General features: G+C 39.0%; 1 pseudogene; it reads right to left on the bottom strand.

The window, feature by feature from the left end:
• Nucleotides 1-1379: 1379 nt before the first annotated feature.
• On the bottom strand, nt 1380-2108 carry LOC125166459 (nucleolar protein of 40 kDa-like; annotated as a pseudogene).
• Between the last annotated feature and the right edge of the window lie 6921 nt (nt 2109-9029).

The raw sequence follows: 9029 nt of genomic DNA, 5'->3' as shown, positions 1-9029 counted from the left end.
TCTCTAGACTCCTGTGCCTTTAGGGATGGCCATGTGATCAAATTTTGGCCCATAATAAAACAGCTAAAGTCTACTAGGTAGGACTTTTGGAAAAGCTACTGTTCTGATAAAAACAGACACCTTCACCTTTCTCCCCTTCTTTCTGATTAACATGCATACACGATACCTGGAGGTACAACAGCTATCTTGTGCCCAAGAGAATAAAATCTACCCACTGAGACTGGTAGAGAAAGAAGCTAAACAGAACTTGAATTCTTCATCAACTCCTTGAGCAGCTGCACCAGCCTTAAAGTTCCCACTAAGGAATGTTTATTATGGGGGAAAAAATATAGGTTTAAGCTATGCTGGTGGACTCTTTGTTATGTGCACTAAACGTAATTCTAACAAGTTACTCATTCTGGTTTTTTTCCACTGAATTTGGAATCAAGCTTTTACTTCACTTTCAAAATTCGATTCAAGGCAAGTTCCACTAGGATGACTTCCATGGTCCTACCCTGAAACAGAAGCCCTGCTCAGCTGCCTTCTCACCAAATACCACCTTCTTTCATCATTAATCTAACTGCATTGTTTTCTAAATTTATGATCCTTTCTTCAACTAAACAACTTGTTGAGGGCAAGAATTATGCCTTTTATTTGGCCCCCCACCTTTTTTTCCTATGTATTGCCAGGAATTGAAGCAAAGACCTCACGTGGAACCAAGCGACTCACAAAGTAGTAAACACAAAGTAAAGCAATGATCTTGGCTTGAGCTATCTAGTTCAGTGGTCTGGCAGAATGTCACATACAAGTTCAGGAATTGAAAACAATGTTTTTTTGGCTGTCATTTCGAGCACAGTAGAATAATGTTAGGGGAATGGAAAAAGTGAACACCATTTCTTACTATGTTCTCCCTCATATGGCTGGTCTCCCTCTGCCCCTGTGTTCGATGCTGCAGAGATTGCTCACCAATTAGCCCAGGGCTGACTGAACAGGGAGGGGCCAATCACTGTTCTCCAGCTACAGCCAGACTTGCCTGCACAGCAGTACCTGTGGCTCTAGCATGGACTTATGTACAGGAATCTGGCTCTGGCAGTGGCAGCTGGAGAGGGTAATAGGACCTCCTCCTGAATGAAGGGATTGAGTGAATGAATGGATGGGATCCAGTGGTCACTTGCAAAGAGACCAGGAATGATAAATTAAGATGATAAATGATAAATTCAGACAGATGCTTTTGACGTCTACCTCCCAAACTACTTGCTCCAAGAGGAGAAGCCATCTCCCATGGGAGAGAAGTCAATGGGGTGAGTGACCACTATTGGGTCTTTCCAGGAGCCAGGGCTTCAAGGAACAAGGCTCCTTGTTCCTTCTTCTCTCAACCATTCCCTCTACTCTTTCCACTCTCACACCTTGTGCTGCTGCTTCTCTTTCTTCTTCTTGTTCTTCTTCACTGCCTTGCTGGCTTTTGATGTGTGCCTTGCCCTCTTGCTTGTACCACTCTCAGAGTCTGAACTGTCAGTTGGATGACTTCTTGTCTATGTTTCTTTTTCTTCTTTTCCAGCAGCCACAGGAGTTAGTCCCTGTTACTCTCCAAACTGAGGACAGGTCTCACTGAGTGAAGGAAACTAAGGAGTTTCTTTATTTTTCTAGAAGAATTCCTCATGAGGTCACACTCCTCAAACTCTGCTGACTTTGCCTCTTCCTTTTCCTCTTCCTCATCAGGTATCAGAGAATGTTTGGTCCCTCCTTGTTGCACAAACCAATCCTTTGCAAAGTGGTCTTTATAGCCACACTTCTTGCAGGTGGTGTTCAGGACAGCCTTGAAGATGATCTGTCCCACGGAATCATGGAAGGGCCACCTCTGTCTCTCTTCTTGCTCAGTGATAGCATTGCTGGGATTGAGGTCTTTCTCAGTCCCTTGGTTAACAGCTTTCATGGAGAGGGATACTTTTATTCTATCATTTTCATCTCTCAGCCAATAAGCTTCATGCATACCTTTTCTCTGACATCTACTATCTCAGAGGGCTGGAGATATGTGACATGATGACATGGATGGGCAGGACAGGGTGACATGTGAGTTTGATGGAACAGATCTTGCTTCCCACAGCGTGGGATTTTGAGAAAGTGTTCATAGTCTGTTGCCATAGCAACCTCTTCTTGTAAAATAGTGTGGAGAGCAGGCAAGTTCTCTGTGGTCTCGGGTCCTCCTCATCTTTAATGTTCTATGGCTCCTCCATTTCTCTTCTGCTAAAAGTAATTCAAGTGTCTGTGTCAACTCCCAGTCCTGGCTGCAACATTGCATGAAATGCCAAAACCCAGGCCTTATTTGGCACTTTTATTTGACAATTTGGCAGTACTCAATAAATGTTTGTTAAACAGATAGATGAACAAAGTTTTCTCAATAGGATTTGTGTCATTGCAGTTTTTTGTTGTTGTTTGTAACTATTTTCTAAGTAACCAGCTTTATAGAATATGGCTGTGTTGGCATATCTCCTTTTCCTTGGCACTACTGGAAATAGCTGAGACACTGGACAGGAATTATTGCCAGAGTTATATTAAATACATTTAATTAAAGTAAAACAACATCAATTCATCTGTTCTTTATGAAATTGGCAAGCCAACTTGATCTATGGTGCCAAATTTTGGATATATATGTATTTTGTATCTGAAAAGCAGTTTACAGGGCCTAAGGATGTGGGGGAGCTTCCTGTACAGACTTGTGTGGTGTTTTGGCTCCCTAAAGTTCTCATGCGATAAATGGAATTGTTCTTCTGGGATCCATCTTGGAATCACTATGTACTTGCTGTTTGGTTGCCTGTGTGATGCTAGGATGCCTTTATGACCATCCCAAACCCTCACTGATTTTGCCTGAGAAGGAGTGAACTACTTTTCCTTTCTGCTGAAGTCATCATCTTTTCTCTTTGCTAACTGGAGTCTACTTTTCATCTCCCTCCTTTCTTAACTGATGTCTGGGTTCATTTGAAAAGATAAAATGACTCCAAAAGAAATCTCATTATCTGGTGGTTCTCTAAAGGCAGAACCAATAGGTCTCAGTACAAGTCTCTTGTAATGTCCTAAGGACAGAATGAGAGGTGTGGTTGTTTTCTGAAAAGAAGCATGGAAAGAGTGAAGGAATGTCCAGTTAGCTAATGCTCACCTCCTATTTTCTTGATATTCATATGTGGATCCTTTTGGTGTTTGCATTTCTTTTAAGAGGCATGCAGTATATCTCTGTAGAATAAATAAATAAATAATAGATTCATGCACTTTTTTTGCACAAAGTTTAAGTAAAATTGTAAATGCATTGTTAGCATATATGTATATTTAAAAGCCTATTTTCGGGGTGCCTGGGTGGCTCAGTCAGTTAAGCGTCCAACTTCAGCCCTGGTCACTATCTCATAGTCCGTGAGTTCGAGCCCCGCGTGGGGCTCTGGGCTGATGGCTCAGAGCCTGGAGCCTGCTTCCGATTCTGTCTCCCTCTCTCTCTGCCCCTCCCCCGTTCATGCTCTGTCTCTCTCTGTCTCGAAAATAAATAAACGTTAAAAAAAAATTAAAAAAAAAATAAAAGCCTATTTTCTATCTACAATTATACAAAAACAAGGAAATTGCCTTTCACAATGACATTGGGTGGATATGCATAGTGGTATATTTGAAATAAAAAACGTCACTTAGATAAACAAAATACCATGATTATCAAAATGGGACTGGGTCAGGAAATTACAAAGTAAAAACAAGTATTATATCCTAAAACACAGGAAACAGTGTGGTGTGATGAGCAATACACTATGCTGTTAGAATATTGTTTCCAAGAAAAGACATGATTCTGAGTATGTACTTAACTCTATGAACCTAATGTATAAAATAGAATGAATATGTAATATTAATAATTATTATGAATATTTAATGAGTACTCTGCTTTTATCACAGGATTATTGGAAGGATAACTAACATCATAAAAGTGAAAATGCTTTAGTACCACCCAAGCTGCAAAAGTAGGCATTATTTAATACAGTTAATCAAAATACTTAAAGACAATAATTATCACCAGAAAAATAAATCAAGAAGTTTCAATTTGTTAGTTTTTGGGGAGGGTAAATGCTACAGGAGGGTAAAGTTATACACATGTTAAAAGCTTAGCTTTCTGTGTTTATTTAATAAAACATTGCAATATTGTTTTTTTCTAAAAAAAAATCTGAAACTCAATTATGACCCAACAAACAACTGCAGATGATGTTTTTATATGGTTAAGAAGTTAAAAAATGTAATAGCACATTACTAGAACAAATCAAATAGTAATAGTAAGCTAATAATGGGAAAGGGCAGTTCCCATCCTATGCCCTTTTGTAGAGGGCAAATCTTAATTCAGTAGTTTCTTTTGATATTTTTCTAAAATATATTCTTTTAAGAATAATTTTTTTTGGATTGGTGACTTTTAGATTATACCGTTCGAATTTCTACAGTAAAAAGGAAAATTTAGCTTTTTAAATGTCCCCACCACTCCTTCATTTCTCTCAACTTTATCCCTTCCAACACTGATACTAAACCAATGATCCTTGCTTTCATCAATGTTTATGCAAATACCACTCCACCAGAGTCTCCATGTGGCACCATGTGGCAAACCCTCACTTGGGAGGTTTTTCTCTTGTGCAGTAATTGCCCTACTTCCCAGATGCCCACTTTGCTGTCTCGATATTTTTAATTTATACCTTTCCCTTTGTAGCTCTCTATTCATTCCCCATAGTCTGGATTGTTTCCAGCAGTTTCAAAGGTGTCACATTGAGGCCTCTCTTTACTGTCTTCCTGCTTTGATCCTACATTTCCTGAATCCCGTCTTTCTCTTCTTGATTTACTCATGAATTTGCTGAAGAATGTTTTTCAGGACTTTTCAAGAAAGAAAGGTGTCATGGGAGGTAAATGTGTGGAAATTTGGCACATATGAAAATGTCTGGTGTTCTTCTATCCTCACATGTGATGAGGGTTTGACTGGGTAGAGTTTCCATTTGAAAAGCATTTTCCCTCAGAATATTAAAGAACTTGCTCCAATGTCATTTATTTTCGTTACTTCTTTTTAGCATTTCTTCATTTTTGAGAGAGAGAGAGAGAGAGAGAGGGAGTGCAAGAGGGGGTGAAGCAGAGAGAGAGGGAGACACAGAATCGGAACCAGACTCCAGGCTCCAGGCTCCAGGATCGGAGCTGTCAGCACAAAGCCGGATGTGGGGCTAGAACTCCTGAACCATGAGATCATTACCTGAACCAAAGTCAGATGCTTAACCCACTGAGCCAACCAGCTACCCCATTCCAATGCCATTTAACATTTAGTGCTCCTTGTGAGAAATATCAGTCTTGTTAATTTGTTCATGACTTGTTTCTTTTAAATCTCCAGACTTTAGAGTTTTCTATTTCCTACTAAAACCTTACAATGTGTGCTCTAGTATGGATCTGTTTTTATTGTTTTTCCTGGGTGCTGGTAGGTGTTTTCAATTAGAAATAAATGTTTTGTATTTCATAGAAATTCTCCTGGTTTCTTTCTTTAATACTCTCTTCCTTTGAATTTTATTTATTCTCTATAGAACTCTAATTTGTTGAATATTAAATTTTTACATTATATTTCTAATTTTCTTAATTTCTGCTCATAGTTTTCCATGTTCTTTCTCTTTCTCTCTCTTCCTTCTCTCTTTCTGCATATTCTATTTCCTTAATATTGTGTTTCAATGTTTCTATTGCATTTTTTTCAGCAATTATATTTTATGTTATAAAGAGTTATTTCTTGGTTTCTGATATTTTTATTTTCCAAGGTATGGTGGGCAGATTTCTAAGATGGCTTCCAAAATTCTTGGCTTCTCATGTACACACTTGAAATAATTAAGTCCTCTTGAATGAAGGAGGAAACTATGATTATGATGGTATATTGTTTTCTTTACTATAGCACATGTCATGAAAGAAAGGATTTTGAATAAGTAATTAAGTTATTGATCAGTAGACTTTGACTTAATTAAAAGGAAAATTTGTAGTGGATAGGCTTGAGGTAATCAGTTGAGTCCTTCAAAGAGAACCCATTGGTCAGTGGTAGAAGAAATCAGAGAGCTATATTCTTGCTGGTCTAGAGGCAAGTAACATTCATGTTGTAAGCAGGTTATGGAGGCCACCTGGCAAAGAACTTTCAGGTGCTCTCCAGGAAATGAGAGTAGTTCCTGGCCTATGGCTGGAAAAAAAAATCAGGGATCTCTGTCCTATAAACCACAAGGCAGTGAATTCTTTTCACCAACCAGTTAGCGGAAGTGGAGTTTGAGCTTCAAATGAGAACCCTGACCTGGAATACACCTGACTGCTGCCTTGCAAGGGCCTGAGCAGAGATACTGTAAGATAATAAACTTGTATTGTTTTAAAATGAAGGTTTGTGGTAATTTATTACACAGCAATAGAAAAATAATACACATAGCAACTTGTTCTTGTTTGTGGAAGGAATATCTTTCTCACTCAACTTCCCTCCATGACTTCATTTGTTCCTTTATTATTTAGGCTCTCTCTTTAGTTAAAAACTCTCCTCAAATAGTGGTTATTCTTAATTTTCCTTATGTTTAAATGTGAGACATTAAGAAAGGGATCAGGTACCTGAGTGAAGCCTTGTGACAAACAAGATTCCATTTAGGTAGATACAGCCAGAGGTGTGGAGATCTTTTCTCTGTTCCTATTAAGTTCCTCTGAAGAGAAATGTTGGAAACTCTGGCTAAGTGCTTAAGGCCTGCCTGGCTATTAGAATTTGGCCTGTGAGATGGGCAAGGAAGTCTGAGTGTTTGACAAACTTAAAGGCTGACTGTCTATTAAGTCCTATTTTCAGTCCTGTGTCAATTTCTACTATGACCATCTGCACTTTAAATATTCCAGAGAAAATACCTCAGATTCATCTTGCCTAGAGGGTAAATATTCAGATGCCAGTGTTCTGTGTGTCTGTGTATGGCCACTTTACGTAGTGACCTGTGACAATCTCCTTTGCCATGTGAGGCCTCAAAACTGCCATCCGTTGTACATTTGGCTGGCTGCTGAGACCTCCTCATTCCTGAGCCATAAATCAATTCTTTTCAAGTCTGTATTCTCTTATATACACACTTTAGGTTATAGCATTCACAAAATTGATGAAGAGTTACCATTTGCTAAAAATGGAAATTAACAGGGCACCTGGATGGCTCAGTCAGTTAAGCTTCTGACTCTTGGTTTTGGCTCAGGTCATGGTCTCATGTGCTCTGTCTGTCAAAATATATAAATAAAAATAAAATGGAAATTAATAGAAAACAAACTATTTTTAAAGTTTTTAAATGTTTATTTATTTATTTTGAGAGAGAGAGAGAGAGCGAGCGAGCAAGTGGGGAAGGGGCAGAGAGAGAGGGAGGGAGAGAATCCCAAGTAGGCTCTGTGCCATCAGTACAGAGCCCGACACAGGGCTCAAACTCATGAACCGTGAGCCATGACCTGAGTCAAAACAAGAGTCAGAAGCTTAATCAACTGAGCCACCCAGGTAACCCCAGGAAATGCACTATTAAATACAGTTCACTGTGCTATGGAACTTTACTAAGATAATATTTATGCATATGAAGGTTGACATTGCAGGAGCATTTGAATTACGAGGGAGGAGAGAAAAACTGATTTTTGTATATGATTTAGAATATAGATTTGATAAATATGAGTTATTTATACACTCATGGTTTTGAGGGTAGCTGCAAAAATAATAACTGACATGAGGGATTCAGTTGTCACATCTCTCCCCTTCAGCTTTTGTCTGGCTGAAGGCACCTGAGTACTTAACCTTGGCCTCCTCCGCCAGCAGCAGACAATATTTGTTGCCAACTATTTTAGTCATTCCTTTGCTCACCACTCCCTTCTGCCCAAATGGCAGTATTTTTGATAAAACAAAGGTGAGGCTGCTCTGTTTATGGAAACTCTCTCATTCAGTCAGATAAATATCTCCATATATGCAGCCCAGATTAATCAGCTCCGAGGTAGGGAGTTGCTTAACTGTTAAGAAAATATTAGTCACTGTCTCTGCCTTCTAGGTGAGGTAGATGAAGAACCAAAAAATTAAAGTCATAAAAGTGCTCTCATAATTTAGAAAAAAGCTATGGTTCTACATTAAGAAATTAGGGGTGCCTGGGTGGGTCAGTAGGTTAAGCTTCCAACTTTGGCTCAGGTCATGATCTCACGGTTCATGATTTCAAGACCCACATTGGGCTTAGTGCTGACAGCTTAGAGCCCAGAGCCTGCTTTGGATTCAGTGTCTCCCTCTCTTTCTGCCCATCCCCTGCTTCCTGCTTGCACTCTGTCTCTTCCCCTCTTTCAAAAATAAATAAACATTAAAAAAAGGAATCATAAAATAAATTCATAGGAGCTGTGTTAAGAAAGATATAAGAGGTGTAAAAGACTCTTTATGCCCCTAGTCCCAAATTCTAATGAAATCTAAAGTGATGTAAGCATATGTGTATAAGCATACAGAGGTTAAGCTATTACTATAGCTATATAAATGAATTGCTAGAGTTATACAAATGAATAATGAGATTTTAAAGTGGAAAGATTACTTGGAAAAGGGTGAGATTTTTTTTTTTTTCAACGTTTATTTATTTTTGGGACAGAGAGAGACAGAGCAGGAACGGGGGAGGGGCAGAGAGAGAGGGAGACACAGAATTGGAAACAGGCTCCAGGCTCCAAGCCATCAGCCCAGAGCCCGACGCGGGGCTCGAACTCACGGGCCGCGAGATCGTGACCTGGCTGAAGTCGGACGCTTAACCGACTGCGCCACCCAGGCGCCCTGGAAAAGGGTGAGATTTGAGCAGAGATTAATAATGTGCAATGAGTTACATATATAGTGTGTTATTGCCATATTCCTTGTGCATGAAGATAAAATCCATGTCTTCATAACAGCAAAGAAAGAGAGTTTGGGTTTATATTCAAAAATTCTGTAAGATAAAGAAAAAAGGACAATAATTGCTTCTACATTGACATATAATTCATTCTTATTTCCAAAGAGATTTTAGACTTGAAGGAACTGTTCATCAAGATTACAT

This window comes from Prionailurus viverrinus, chromosome B2, assembly GCF_022837055.1.
Source record: "Prionailurus viverrinus isolate Anna chromosome B2, UM_Priviv_1.0, whole genome shotgun sequence".
Classification (NCBI taxonomy): Eukaryota; Metazoa; Chordata; class Mammalia; order Carnivora; family Felidae; genus Prionailurus; species Prionailurus viverrinus.
Note: the sequence above shows the minus strand (reverse complement) of the source record. Positions and strands in the feature narration are given on the sequence as shown.